This window comes from Anguilla anguilla, chromosome 5 (assembly GCF_013347855.1).
Source record: "Anguilla anguilla isolate fAngAng1 chromosome 5, fAngAng1.pri, whole genome shotgun sequence".
In the NCBI taxonomy this organism is placed as follows: domain Eukaryota; kingdom Metazoa; phylum Chordata; class Actinopteri; order Anguilliformes; family Anguillidae; genus Anguilla; species Anguilla anguilla.
Genome location: NC_049205.1, coordinates 18,696,802 through 18,713,265, shown reverse-complemented (window position 1 = coordinate 18,713,265; position 16,464 = coordinate 18,696,802).

Sequence of the window (16,464 nt, the reverse complement as noted above, 5' to 3'; positions counted from 1 at the left end):
ATTTACGATGCATAAAAAATCATTTCGACTGAGGGACAAAGGTCACATGTATATTACTGCCGGTCTTTTTTGTCCTTTTCAGGGAGGCTGCTATCCATCAGCGAGCGGAACCTGCGTGCGACACACCCTTCACACCTCTTGCGACAGACGCTTTGCGCCAAAGAGAGATGGAACAGCGCAGCGCTCCAGGAGAGAGAGAGATGAAGTATAGAATGGCGGGTAATGAAAAAGCATGTTCCGGAATTCATATTCCACGCAGATGGCAGAAACGGAACAGTAATGGAACCGCGCATATATGCATTTTAAGGAGCGGGAGTGGGGGTGGGCCGTAGAAAAAGGGACCAGATTCCACGATATCACTCAGAGACCTTTGCTTCTTCCGTACTGAAGGCGGTCAAAGTTCTCTCACAACTCCGGATGTGAAAAATGAGGCGAGGAATTGTTGTGACGGTTCGAGGAATTGCTTTTCCAAGACAATGCTGCAGAATTTGCTCCAAAGGTATTTATGGAAACAACCGTGGTGACTCTACACAGCGCCCCCTGGGCTTCGCATAAGACCATCAACTTTGGCCTCAAACTTGGCCGTGTAAGATTCTTGACTTGTTGTTTACCTTTGACCTTTGACCACCAAAATCTAATCAGCTCATCCTTGAGTCCAAGTGGACGTGTGTGCCAAATGTGAAGAAATTCCCTCAAGGCAAAAACGTGTTTTGTGCGGTCACAGTGACCCTGACCTTTGACCTTTGACCACCAAAATCTAATCAGTTCAGAAGAAATTCCCTCAAGGCATAACTGAGATATCGCGTTCACGAGAATCGGGACGGATAGACGGAAGGACGGACAGACGGACGGATGGACAACCCGAAAACATAGTGCCTCCAGCCACGGCCGTGCCGTTGCGGAGGCATAAAAGTCACGTGCTGCTCCTCAGCTTGAGCCCACAGAAAAAGCTGACCTCAAACAGTTCCCCACAGCCAACTAGTCAACTCAGTGCAAGGCTCATTCTTGCCAAATTGCCTGACCTCACACCCAGTGCCTCTGCTCTACAGGAATATAGCATGGCTGCAAGAAATACTGGTCGAGTGAAGAAAGGTTAGGGGAAAGTCTTTATGTAGACTGAACAGGAATTGCGCTCGGTCTTATCGATGCTCATGTCAGTTTGCATATTGCCCCGATGCAGGCCTAGAGCTGAGCATGCTTTTAAACAACCATAACCACAACTCAGTTGGGGGACTGTTGTGCGAGACCATCAATAAATAACTACTCTGCCTCAAGGCCTGCGGCACAAAAATGTCCTGTCCTGTTTCTGTGAATTACATGGTGCCTCGGTCGCGTTTCTGCCAAATTAACATTATTCTCGGGGCGTTTGTAATATCGGTCTGCCGACAGAGCTAAAACTGACACTCTGTTTATCACAGAATAAATCTAAAGGTGATGTAAATTATGAATGAGAGCGGATGAAGGGGAGCGGGGAGGCGTCCTGCGAGATTTCCGAGAGGAATCCAGATTTCCACGTGCCGTGCTGGAGGGAGCAGGAGCGAAAATCGCTGAGTCAGCCAGAGGCAAACCCTCCCCCCACCCCCACCCCCACCCCCCGCCCTTCTCTCTCATGCAAAAACATAGGTGTACACATACAGTCACACAGAAGGACAGTCTCCAACACACGGACAGAAACATGCAGCACATCTATTTCAGTAAACAAATAAGCATACAAAAACATTTTGTGAATTTAAAACACAATGACCCTGCATGAAACTGATTGGACGGAGATCTCTCTTACGAGGGTCATTCTGCGATCTGTCCACTAGGTGGTACCAATGGGTTCCGCAGACGGCGTACCAACACGCGTACGAGCGAATCTCGTCCTCGGGAGTGAATGCTTGACACTTGGCAGGAGCCCATGCCAGGTAGGGAGCACCCCCCATCGGGGGTTTGCCGTAGAAGATTGATGCTTTTACCCAGTTTTATCACTCCTCACATTCACTATACTGCCTCCCTTCTCTCCCTGGACAACAAACACATTTCTCCATAAATGTCTGTAATTTTACTTCTCTGTTCTTATGAAGTGGGATGGAGGGGGGCAGGTTTCTCACAGATATCAAATTTGTAGATTACTTACAGCGCCGGGGGGGGGGGGGGGGGCTGTGTTTGTCTGCATGAAGAAGCTGGCATTATAATCATGAGTTACAAATTAGCACTTTAGCTTGCCATGGAAGTGTGGATGTGTTTATTTTCTGTGTAGTGTGAAGGTGCGTGTTCATACCAGCCCGAGGGCGTGTTTTTGTGCTCGAGAGCTAGAGACAAAGATCACATGGGCATGTGTGTGCATATATGCATTTGAGAATAGAGAACATGTGTTTATGTGTATTTGAGTGAATGTGAATCATGAGTGTGAACCGTGTAATTGTGTGTGTCTGAGAGAGAGATAGAGAGTATGTGTGTGTGTGAGAGAGAGAGAGAAACTGTGTGCATGTGTGTGTTTGTGTGTGTGAGTGAGTGTCAATGAGTGAGTGAGTGAGTGAGTGAGAGAGAAAGAGAGAGAGAGAGAGAGAGAGAGAGAAAGAGAGAGAGAGAGAGAGAGAGAGAAAGAGAGAGAGAGAGAGAGAGAGAAAGAGAGAGAGAGAGCGAGGGAGAGAGCAGGGAAGTGCAGTGGGTGGTAGGGATGGGCATGACTACTCAAGTACTCGAGTGCTGGAAAGACAAGGGCTGCTCGTGCACTACACACTACTCAAGAAAAGAACTGGAAAATGAATTCATGTGAATTATGTGTTTAGTTTCAGTTCAGTTTTTGGCAGTTTGTTGTTTTGTGGGTACTGTTACTTTCAGGAACCCGTGCTCTGCAGTCTGTAGCTATTTCAGATTCAGTTGTGACTTTAAAGTGGTGGAGTTTTCAACATTGTTGGCCTCGTGGAGGATACAAACCCAGTCAACACGGATGTTCTTTTTCTGCTTTTGTTGATTCAAAGCAATGTTGAGTGTTCAGTTTTTTTTTTGTTTTTTGTTTTTTAAATCAAAATTGTATATTACATTAAAACACTGCATAAGGATTTGTTTTAGACTACAATACATTTACTTAATGTTTAATTCATATTTTTAATCACAATATTTATATTGACTTTGGAAATTTTCTGTCGACCTGTTCATCGTTATGTTCTTCTATTTTTATAGCCTACTGCATTAGGCTATATACAATAAAAACACATCTTAGCACCGCCCCCACAGTGCAGTATACATCATATACAGTATATGCCTAATAATACATACACTACATTAGGGCTGGGAGAAACATTTGATTGATATAAGAATCACGATTCTATCTTCCACAATTTTTTTTTTGCATTTTTAGTTACCCAGCAAGCCAGTGTAATGTGTGAGAGGCTATCCTGACTCCGAGGTGGGATTTGAACCCACCCTATCGCTCATCCAAAAGTTTTGTGGGCAAATGCGCTACACAGTGAGCAACGAGAAAAGTAGATCCAACCAACATAAAGTATCTTCATAAGGTGTAGGGCCACCACAAGCCACCAGAACAGCTTCAATGCACCTTGGCATAGATTTAACAAGTCTCTGGAATTCTACTGGAGGGATAGCACACCATTATTCCAAAAGATATTCCCTCATTTGGTGTTGTGGCAGACACGGTATTCCGCACTGTCGGTGACATTGTAACGACGCAACGTAAGTACATGGACCAGCTTTTATTTCCACACAAGAAACTAGACACACCAGCCAACGGTGGACAGTAAAGTGCACATCACTACATTTCAAAGGCTAATCACTGATTACAGCACTTCGCACATAGACTGTAGCACAGTCCTGATTTAATTTAATTTGTAACTCATTTATTTCTTAATTTATCTTAAGTTGCGGGATAACTACAGTACTGTGCAAAAGTCTTAGGCACCTTAGATTTTTTAATATAATATATAGTATATATTTGGTCTTAGATGTTCATTTTTTGTTTTCTGCATTAGTGTGTCAGTAGAAAAGAGCTAATTTGAGATTTCCAAACATTAATTTTCCAATTCTGTTGCAACAAGTCAGGCAGGGTTGGATTAAGACTTTGAGGGCCCAGGGTCCACAACAGCATCAATTATATCTTGCAGTCAGTTGCAACACAACAATATAATGAGCAGCACAATAATATCACATACCTGAAGAATCCACAGCGAGTCAAAACCAAATGAATAGGTCTACACAACAGGGGAGCCACCTGCTTATCAGCCCAATGTTGCCTGATAGGCCTAATAATCTAAGTGACATGTTGCATTAACATTCCAAGTAGGTCGGGGCTTTAATGAAACAAGAGAGGGGTAGCCTACCGATTTAGAAGCTCTTTTTACTTGCTTTTCCGGCTGAGAAGTTCTTAATCATATCATTGAAATCCAAGGTGCTTAACAAGTCACTTTCTCGAGTTCATTCCATTGGAAGCATCATTTTACCCGCAATATCATGTCATGCCAGTTGTGTTTTATAATGCTGGTAAACTCAAAGAAAATGGCATGAATCATATATGAAAAGTACAAATCATATCACCTACCTGTCCATGTGTCTATAAATATACGGAGGGGACCTCCGTTCACAGTGAGGTTGATGAGGTAGTGTTGCCGTGAAAACAAAACATCCATGAAAGCTGTGAACAACAGCACAGTCGTATTGTCATATAGTATGGAATAGAATATACAGTGACTCTTATAGGACACATTTAAAGAGTAACTGGGGACAGTTTTCTAAATAAAATATGGCTGTAATATAACCCAACATAGTGAATTGTAAGACCCCTGTACCAGGTGTTGGGGAACTTTATTCATAATACATGATTCAGTGCAAATGGGTAGCCAGAACAAAATGTGAGATATAACTTTTCAGATACCTATAAACCAGAGTTATTCCCACCTAAAAATTAGATCGCCCTATAACAATTACATTCCCATTTACTTTACAGTATTAGCTGCAAAATAGGCTGTACATTCGAACTTCACGGGATTGTGTGAAGCGTGTGCTCTTTCAGTGTAAATCCACTTATAGTCTTACACAGAATTTACTTTTTAGCGCTGTCATAAGAGACAAGTCTTCAAATTCACAGACGGCAGCGGGTGAAAGGAACGAGGCACATAAATTTAATATCTGAATTGTTAGTTATCTGGACATAAAAGTGGGGGAAATAGCAGCGTTTGAAACGTTTATGTTTGGTGATTCGCGTCAAAATGAGGCGCGAGATGTCCTTACCGTATTTTGCGTCCCAGATGGGCACTAACTTCTCCGGTTTTGCATTTTACCGCCTGGACAACAACCGAATGTGGCTCAAAATTTGTTGTGTAAGGCAGCCACTCATTGGTCGTGTTTCCGGGACGCGTTAAACGACTTCTTTAAACAATTTTCACACCCAGTGGTTTCGTCGCTGCGACGGGTTCTGAGCCAGTGAACATACTCTTCTGCCCTCGGTCCTTAATGACTTCTCACGCGCACTAGGAGGCACAGATTCACGCGCCGGAATAGCTACTTTGTTACTCCTGGCAGGAGGCGTATGTTAACTGTCTCGTCAGACTCGCGGTACTGTCGTCTTTTACTTTTCTAAATTCATTCATTTACCATGCGTTTTATTTGCCTAAATATAGCGATTAACATATGGAATCAAATCAAGTTTGATTCATTATATGCGACACGGAGCTCAGCGTAGTCAGAGAGCGATTCACAAAGAATGTACTTTCACAGACAGTGCCAGTTGTTGTGGATTTAACATAAACGGAAGAAAATGCCGCTTTGACAAAGTGGTGGCTTTTAGAAGCAATGAGATGTGTAAAAACCGTCCCATCTAGGACTGAGACGTGCCCTCACATATGTTGTATATTCAGTTTTAACTAAGTTGTGATGTAGAATATTTTACTCTGAGTGTATATTTAATCCCTTGACTCATGGAATCACTTTTAGAGCTGAATAAATACTGAGTATTTTGTTATCAATATACAATATGGCAATAATGTTAACTACCTGTTTGATATGCTAATAAGCACAGAGTGAATTGTTTATAGTTTATTATTGCCTTTATGGCCACCTTCACTCCATAGCCTGGAGTTAAAGATTTAATTTACATTATATTGGGCATTTAGCAGATACCTCTGTCTAGGTCAGGAATCTGGAACCCTGGTCCTGGAGAGCAATACGTTCTGATAATTTCTGTTATGACCTTAATATCAGTGCCCAATTATGACCCAAGTAACCAAGTGAAGTGAGTTAACTGTATAAGCAACTGCTTTAATTGATTAAGTGCAGAGTATCAACAAAAAACAGGAGACCAGGGTTGCAGACCCCTGATCTGGGGTGAATAAGACACCAGTTTTCTTTTTTTTCTTTTTTTAAAATTTGCATGCAGTACAATCCACCAATAAAGCCGGTTATTTACCAAAACAACAGGATACACATTGGGTTCATGGGGACATTGATTGTGTTCAAGGGTGACAATCCCTCATCTGGAAATTGGACCTTCAATTTAAGTTACAAATATAGTTCCTTAATAATTACAGTACACTGTTGCCCAGTTGTAGGTTAAAAGTTCTGCCAGGTAAGTTCATTTATGCTGCCTGTTTATGGTCAGGACTAACAATATATAGGGTCGGCGTGGGGCCTGATTATAGATTCAGTCCAGCAGTAAGACACCGGATTCTACTTAGCAAGATCTTGATTGAAGACCATGATAGTTAAAGAGTTGAATCAGGTGTCATAGTGCTGGGCAAAAACAAAAACCTGCACCTACACCAGCCCTGTTTGGATAAGATTGGGCACCACTGGAGTAACACCTGGGGTGATTTGTGTGTCTCCTGCAGTGTGTGATGGTCACTATTAAACTACCAGGGTTAGGAGGGCCCACAGTCAGTAACCCAGTAGTTGTGGTTTGCTTCATTTCTCAACTCCCCTGCTTTTGTGTTTTGGTCAAGATCACTATGGACAGGAGTCACAGTCAACGGCTGAGCAGTTGTGATTCAGTTCCTTAATGCAAGAGGTGGCAGTCTAAGTAGACAGGTCCAGGGTTTGTGGTTTAACATCATTGCTATGGGCCACATCCCAATGTGACTCCTCAGCTCCTGTATTTGACAGTCCTGTCACAGGAGGGTGTACCCGGCAGTGTCAAACTTCTCTACAATCGCTGCGGTTCAAACAAGATAACACAGTGTAACCGCAGCCCAGATAAGCAGTGTTCTCACAGGTTCATCCTCAAATTCTGAGACCACTATGTCAGTGCAGATCCCCACCTACTGATACCACTCCTACCGCATCAGTGGTGAGAAAAAATATAAACCTGCCACACATACATGCACAGACACTCAGTATACCACACACACACACACTCCAGAAAAACGAAGAATCGCAAAAGATGCATCCACAAAATGAAGCTGAAAAGTAAACAATGATACACATACATACACAATTAGCACACTGACACATCTATGGAAGCATATATAGACAAATGTACATATAAATGCCTTTGCACATGTGCATGGTATACACACACATGCACAAGTACGTGCACGCCCACATACATGCACACATGCAGAAAACCCGGTGCGCATACAGGTGCACGTAGTACAGGCGCACACACGTGCATGCAAATGCACCGAGGCACAGCAGTAGGAAGGAGGATTCCTTACTTGTTACTGATTCCCTGAGGGAAATTAACATGGTTTCCCCGTTTGGAGCCCATGCGGACAGCCACCACGGTCATCCGGTTTGCGTGCAATAAATATCCAGCCGGGCACTGAGTCAGCGGGGCTCACGTGCAGCGTACTGTAAATCTCAGCCACCGCCTCCCCTTTCACCTCAGCAACCTGGCTGGCAGGCGTCCCGGCGACAGGTAAATAAAAGGGAATGAGAGAGAAAGGGAGCAAGGCCTGTCCCGGTGCTTAACAAATAGAGCTATGGAGTGAATCTGCACCTTGAACTCCCCTGCATGCCTGGTGCTTAAAGCCATTACCGGGACACAGCGAGCGATCAGCTGATCTGCACCCTTCTCCTTCTTGCATTGGAAAAATAGGCGAGGTGTTGGACCAGACAGGCAAACCTATCTGCTGTTCTTAAATACCTTATCCTATCTTAACACCAAATGTGTTTCGGGCACTGATTGAAATGGATGTTCAAAGACGATCTGCGGAAAGCCACGTTTTCACCATCGCCGTGGTTGCATGTCTCACGCTCGGATTCAGCTAATAATGTCCAGGCGATGACGGAGAGAAACAGATGCTGTCTGAATAGAGACGAGACAGACAGACAGACAGACAGACAGACAGATAGACAGACAGACAGACACAGATGCACATGCACACACGAAAATACACACAAAAATAAACATACTGACAGACACACCCATCCACAGGTACCCACACAAATATGGGAACCCATATGGACCCATTCATACATGAACACTCTTTCCCAGGCACAGACTCCGCCACACGAGGACGGTGTCACCTGTCATGAGGTATGAGTATAGGGGCTGCAGTCTCTTCCCATGGGGTGGGAGAGACTGCAGCCCTGCCAGTGCCCTGCGATGTCAGCTCTGATTGACTGAGGGAAAGGTGAGTCACAGAGGGCGCCGAGGCAGAATCTACGAGTGAAATAAAACTTGAGACACCGCACACAGCCACGAACCCCCCACCACCTCCCCACCCACCCCCTCGCAGGCAATCCAAACTAGCAGCTGTCTATCACTGCATCAGGCGCGCCAGGCACGGAAAAATATCCACAATCCATTTCACTTTTTATTAGCGGCAGGAACCTCAGCTGTCCCCTGAATTTATGGTGTTTATTCCAATGTCTGCAAATGCAGGCTGAATTATGGGCGCTTATGAAAACATCATTTACTGCTAATCTATTTTCCCTTCTGTCATATATATATATATATATATATATATAATAGATATAGATATACACATATAGATGTGTGTGTGTGTGTGTGTGTGTGTACCCTGCTTCAGGTGTGAATGTGACTGTGGTTGCCCACACACGAACATACTCACATGCAGGGCTTGACATTAACACCCGCCACCCACCAAATGCAGGTAAAATTTAGCAGTGGCGTGTAACTCCGTCACTCTCATGAGACACTGTGAAGGGTGACCTTTTGCTTGCTTTTTCTGCAAAAAAGAAAAAAATCATTGTAGTTTACAAAAGGCATCTGAAATAAATCAATTTGACGTGATACTATATGATACTGCAACTTCCGTGATCACTGAGTGCACACTGTGTGCACATCCCATTGCCCCATCTATGGAAGACAAAATGTGACAAAATTAAATAAATAAATACCTAATGAAATAAATATATCAATTAATTATTTCCTGGCGCTTTTATTCATTGCCCAACTTATTGATTAAATTTTTGTAACATTTGGTATTCCATAACCATCTAGTCTGCTTTCTCGCATCTTGCCTGCTCAGTCAAGCTGGAAGTGTACTGATAACAAGTCGGTGAAAGTGCTGAGTGGCTGGTGACTTTGTAAAATCACTAACCTCAGTGGCTAGTGAGCCAAAAAGGTCAAGCCCTGCCACACATGTATACATGGAGTCACACACACTCTCGCTTTCTGACACAAACATAAATACATGTGTACATTCACATTTCATGAAAATAAAAGAACAATTAAAGACATTTTACTGATTGTATTCGTATTGCAAAACTTTATTTCAACTTTGAGAAAAGAATAAATAAAAAGAAAAGGAAATTTGAACATTAACAGAATACCAGAAACAGATGGCATGGGTTTAAATTACATAACATTCTAACAGCAGATATGAAAATAGTTTAGTTGGATTCTGGTAATGAGCTGTTGATTATCTAGAAGCCTTCCGCTACCTGTTATATATTGACATAGACACTGTATATGTGTGGAAATGCATAGCCCCACTCAGACACATACGTATAAGCACGCACGTACACATGTGAACATATGCATTCATGAACTCATCACAGTTGTCATTGGCTCAAGATGCCCTGTTTCCACTGATTTAATTTGTTGACAGTATAAGTGGCTCGCGGCGCTCGATTGCCCAAAACCATTTGGAGCGTCGCGAGAGGAATGTTTGCAGTTAAAGATTAAAATCAGGTCGACACTTTCAAGCGGCGAGTTGTGTTCGCTATGTCCCCCCCAGCCACGTCTCTGTGCTCGTTGGAGGCTGCTTGACTTTTCGCAGCAAAGGTTCTCATAGATCTGGGCAGATAATACCGAGTCTGCGGGCTGCTGCTGGTGCAGGTGTGGAGGATGACAGGAACTTCTTTGCACAGAGTTAGAAAGCATGAAGAGAGATCCTGCACAAATGTGTGGGTACCAAGTGCTGATTTATTATTGATCATACAAAGACAGGTTTAACATCTCTGTTCTTACATACATGACCGGAAAAGAGAATACAGCGAACACCACGCAATGCTTCCATTGAGTTGGAGTTGAGTTGTTAAACCGCAGATGGCTAGATAAGACCAACACAGCTGCTCTTCCACAGCAACAGACTCGCCGCTGTCCAGCTGATTGGCTGATAGCAGGAGGAGCGAAAAGGCAAGGCTCCTACATACAGTATCAGTAATGTGACTTGTTTTAAAGGCACAGAGCACAAATAAACAGCTGATTCCGTGTGATTTCGACTTGATTGCACACCCGTTCTGGTGGCGCGCTTTGTCTGTTTCTGCTTGGGTTGAGTTCAAGGCATCGCCTGCCAGATAACTGGATAAGACACACCCACGGCAAATTCTGAGGGAAAAAAAAACACAAATTCCCGACGTACAGAGTAGCACTAAATGTATGTGAATACATGATGTAGTCAAGATGTGAGAAACAAATTCTCAAACAGGCAACGAAATTCACCCACAGTTTATGGACTGCATTTATGTTTAAAGTTTAAAATGTTTTACAGAATTTGTGGTCTAAAAAGGGATTAGAGCAAACCAATAAAAAACCCATGCATGAGCTGTAGTCATACAGAGTCCGTCGATGACCTTTGGCTATGCCTTTATGACACAAGCCCCATGTAGGCAATCAGCAGCACCTGATGTTGATTAAGAATCAGATTCAACAGGGCAGGCCTGTACAGCGCAGATCTCAAACTCCAGTCCTATAGAGCCATGGTGTCACAGTGGTTGCAGATTTCAATGTGTCTCAGTACTTAAGCGTTATATTTATTCACTAATATATGCATGAACTGGCATTGGTCTGTACAGCTAATTAAGCAAATGAGACAGGGGTAATTGGTGGAAACAAAAACCTGAATACACAATGGCCATTCAGGAATGAAATTGCCTGGGCTTGGGCTGAAAGTCCGAGCGTCTGGTTCTCAAGGCCTAAGCCCGCTGCTGACTGAAAGGGAAACCACAAAAGACAGCGGGCGCAGTGGGATTCTGGGATTGGAAGTTTGAGATCCCTGATGCGCGGCGTGTTGGGCTGTTGCTGCGCAAGGTCCTGCAAGCCTCCCGGGATCTCAAATTCCAGTCATGGAAGCGTTGCGGTGTCTGCAGTTTTTTTAATTCTTTATTTATTTATCTATTTATTTATTTTGTGGGCTATTTCAATCAGCTGCCTGTTTAGGCCTTGAAAACCAGGTCTGTGGACTCTTTAGCACAAGGGTGGCTAATTTCGTTCCTGAAGGGGGCCAATGTGTATGCGGGTCTTTTGTTTCCACCAATTACCGCTGGCTCATTTACCTAATTAGCTGTACACACCAATGCCAGCTCAGTCATTGATTAGACAAGAGCAAAGCACCTCATACTGGGGCTCAGCATGAGCTGTCATTCACAAGTTTTGTCAATAAATGCGGCTAAAGAACAGCTTTAGCTTTAGAACATAAACTATTGTGTTGGTTTAACTGTGATGCACAGAATTTGGCGTGAAATTAAAAAAAACAGGAACAGCTCTCCGTGTCCAGTCCTGCTTTAGCTCATCAATGACTTAAAAATAAGCACATGACCCCTGAAACACACACAGATACCAGCCCACACTGGTGCCCTCCAAGATTGGAGTTTGAGATCCCTGCTCATGGAGGTAGCAGCAATATGTGACAGGAGCTCAGAGAGGGAGAACAGCCCTGTCTGCTCTACCTGCGCTCTCCCTGATTTCGCAATCTGGTATTCCTTATATTTACATCCTCTTATCTGGAGAGGCTTACATACTGTATATTTGCATAAAGTCCACTTATTTAGCCAGATATTTACAGACGCAATTCAGATCAAACACCTTCTTCAAGGGTATGCCAGCAGTGTCCCCACCTGGCCATCAAACCCACAAACCTGGGGAGTTTCAACCCCATTTTTCTATTTTGTTACACTGGTGCTCATCAGAATATAGGCAGGTCAATAAGGGCAGCTCTACTTCTCTCCAAAATAAAAAAAGAAAAAACAAACACAGACAAAGTGACTAATCATGCTCACTATCTCACTCACCAGCTGGACATAGGGGGCGACATAGCTCAGGAGGTAAGAGCGGTTGTCTGGCAGTCGGAGGGTTGGCGGTTCGAGCCCCGCCCTGGGTGTGTCGAAGTGTCCTTGAGCAAGACACCTAACCCCTAAATGCTCTGGTTAATGAGAGGCATCAATTGTAAATCGCTTTGGATAAAAGCGCTATATAAATGAAGTCCATACCATACCATACATGCTTGTTGACAGGTTTTCATATTTGGAGTGCACTACAAGCACCCTGGGTCACATTTTGTGGTCAGTGGCTGGACATATGTCTCTGTTTCCCTCAGCCCAGACATGGAGCGAGTGTTGCTGGGACAAGACAGCACCCTGTTGGGAGACTGACAGGCTTTGAAAACAAAGAAACCAGAAAAAAAGAAATAAAAACATCTGCTTGATAAATCGCCTTGTCAAATCTGTTCACTATTTATTAAATCATTCACCACCAGCACATTGGAATTAGGAGCAATTTGAGCAGAAAAATTCCAAACCGAATGACTTTCAGCTGTCTGCTCTTTCCCCAAACATGAAAAAACACTATAAATATGAATCAGCTTTAAATGAAAAGATAAAGTACATTTTCTTCACCTTGACCATGTAAAAGGGTCATTCCTGATTCAATCACAAATTGCTATGAAAGACAGCTTTGAGCTGTATTTTTTCAGCTTTTTTCTGGTTGCATAACTTTTCAAAGTTGTTTTAAAATACTGGAAAACCCTGTGTTACATTCACACAAAGAACACCCAGTCCCTTGCAGTATTCAGAGCATGTCTGAGCCTTAATGCTGTCTCATATCAGTGTGTCTGTTCTTCGTATTTGTTGAAAAGGCTATGAAGTGGCTCCTAACTCTCTGGAAGGGATCCCGTCTGATCTCTGCAATGGGCATGATGCTGGAGTAATGTGTGTGTGTCTCTGTGTGTTACCCTGCAATTCTCCATCTCCAAGTTGTCGTGCCAAATGCCACACATGTCTTTTTTCTCGCTGCATGTTCTAAATCAGAAAGAGCCATTGCGGTGTTGAGTAGGGCATTATAACCACGCACAACAGTCTATCTATTCCTGTGGGGTCACTGTAGACATTGACTTGCTGCAAACATCTGAGTACTTATACAAGTAGTGATCAACCGTGAGCATCATAAAAGCAATTAATGAAAGTAGGCTCCACTAGGTGAGAGGAAGAAATGTGATGTGGTGCAACAGTCCCCGCTGGTACACTGCACACTGATGGAGTCAGTTTATAATGTTTACAGAAATGGAAAGTCCAGGAATCAGAAAGTGATCAGCCAGCTGATTTCACAAATCTTGGTTGAAGAATTGGGCTAATTAGCCAATCTCAGTGATTGAAACAAAATACTGGGGAGGACTTTTACTTTCTGAACTTGTCATTTCCACCTCTGCAGTTTTGCAACAAATCCATACATTCACAAAAAACAACAACAGACCGGCATTTACTGAGACAAAAGCACAAATTATGGTCTGAAGTAAACAACGAGGTTGAACGCTATGTCAGTGAAAAAAAAAACAGAACTAAGCAGAGGACAGATGCTATCTGAGACTTGACGTAAGCATTTCTGAGTGCAAATATTCCTCTTGAATGAAATGGCAATCCTAAATTACACACATTTTTCAAATAGGCGTGTAAGAAACGATGAGGATATTTCCTGATAACAGCTTTGGCAGAAGTACGTGCTGCAGGCAACTGCCGCCCATAAACAAAGATGGTCACAGAGGAGTCATCAGATGGCAGACACAGTTATGTTCTGCGGCTTTTATTTCTTCTGCAGGGCAAATCAGTTACATCTGATTTAAAAGGACAGATAGGATCCGATAGGATCAGCTATTTAACTCTGAAGCTTGGTTTCAGCGATGTAATTGCATTTGTCGCAGATAATGCAACGTTACATGTTGAAAGTGTACAATGAGAACCTCAAAGACTTGATGCCAAATTCAGTTAATTTGACACGTGATGCTCACATTGCGACACTTGAAAGCTACGTTTGATCTTGCAATTTCCCCTAAGTTGACAAATTTGTGGGAGTAGCCAAGAAGTATTGTTCTAGCGGGAAGTTATGCTACATGATGCTTCTAAGGACTACTGTAGAAGACGGTGCAGGCTGTAAAACTACACAATACTGCCGCTGGATTACAGGATTGGACAAGTCCTTTACTTTCAAAATAGTTGATAATAAATATTTTTTCTCTTCTGTGCACTGAATGCACCTTGTTACAGCAAGGGGAAATTCTGCCAATCATAATCTGTACTTGATTAGTGGCAATTGATGTAGATCATTGGGGAGGGACATAAAGGCTCTATAGCCTTCTTACTGAGGGATGACTGAATTGCAGGTGGAAAAACTGCCTGAGATAAACTGGCATCCCTAATTGTGACATAGATGTGGAGGAGCAATTATGGCATCAGCATGTGCATCAAGGCAAAGCAGAGAGAAAAACATCTACTTTTCAAAGAGAGAAAGAGAGCGAGAGAGAGAGAGAGAGAGAGAGAGAGAGAGAGAGAGAGAGAGAGAGAGAGAGAGAGAGAGAGAGAGAGAGAGAGAGAGAGAGAGAGAGAGAGAGAGAGAGTCAGCTTCAGGTCAACACCTCAAGTACATCATCAATTACAATGAACTAAATTATCAAACACCTGAAGAACTCTTATTTGGACCATTGGGTTACAACTATTAAATATCTGAACAAATTGAAATACAACTGGGTCCTAAACAGAAAATATAAATTGGCAGAATATCTAGTCACCATTAAGAATTTGAAACAGAGAGAGATCCTGACCAAATACCAAGTCAGTGACCACAGTCTGGCCATTGAAAAGGACATACCAAGCTAGCCAGGGAGTACAGGATGTGCAATCAGCGCACAAGCAAACAGGTAGAGACAGAGGTTAATTTTCTTTTATATTGTACATATTACAATCCAAAAATGTAGGAAATCTTAAAAACTATAAACATTGTTTTCCCCAACATCCAAATATGAATGACAATGAAAAATTATCAATAATATTAAAAGGATCTACAGCCCCACAAGCAGCCAAATATGTAGCCACAGGATAAGGGAGATATTTATTTGTTATTTTGTTGACCTGTTTACAAAAAAGATAACATAATTTTTTTAAACCTATACTATACATATTTGCTTATATTAGAATAAATGTAATATCATTTTTGTTATGTTCTTAACACCCTAATTAATGTTTATTTTTGTTTTGTTTTACACTATGTGAATATTTTTATTATTACTATTATTATTATTATAGTTGTTGTTGTTAATATTATTATTATTATTATTATTATTATTATTATTATTATTATTAATAACCTGCAAATTGAAATAGAAATAGAAATAGAGTGAGATAGATAGAAAGAGAGAGAGAGGGAGAGAGAGAGGAAGCAGGCTTTACTTCACAATGATCTCCTTATTCAGTTTGATTGAGCATGAGTCTTTGATTCACTAGTTCCTTGCTCATAGTCTTATCTGAAAGCAGTTACAGTTAGATTGTGGTTAAATGGGAAACAAGAAATGATGAAGACCTATCATGTGTACATATGACTGTGTACTGGAATAAACAGGATAGATATTCAGAGTATCAAGATTCAAGAAACAAAACATACAAGATGTGCATGTAAGTGCAAAGATAATCAGATCATCCTTGGACAAGGCAAAGATCACACCTGTCCCTTCCACTGCCCGCATCCGAACCCTGCACCCTCGTGTCGTTTCCATGGAAACCCACACCCATGCATCAAGGGCATGACAAACTGCCAGGCTGGCACACTGTGCGAGTTGGAGGACAGTACCCCTGCTGAGTCGTGCATTCTGTTAGCATTCCTGATGCTAAAATAGATTCCTGGCAAACAACGTGGCATGCTAGCAGACTGCGCTCTGCCTACACTCTGTCAGGCTCTGTGCTCCTCAGGTTTAACAACTTTAACAACCTCTCTGAGGCGAAAACCGTCTGTCAGGCGAGCTGACTGAGGGAGAGCTGCGAGAGAAAAATATACAGAGGAGCGGGAGAGAGACACAGGGA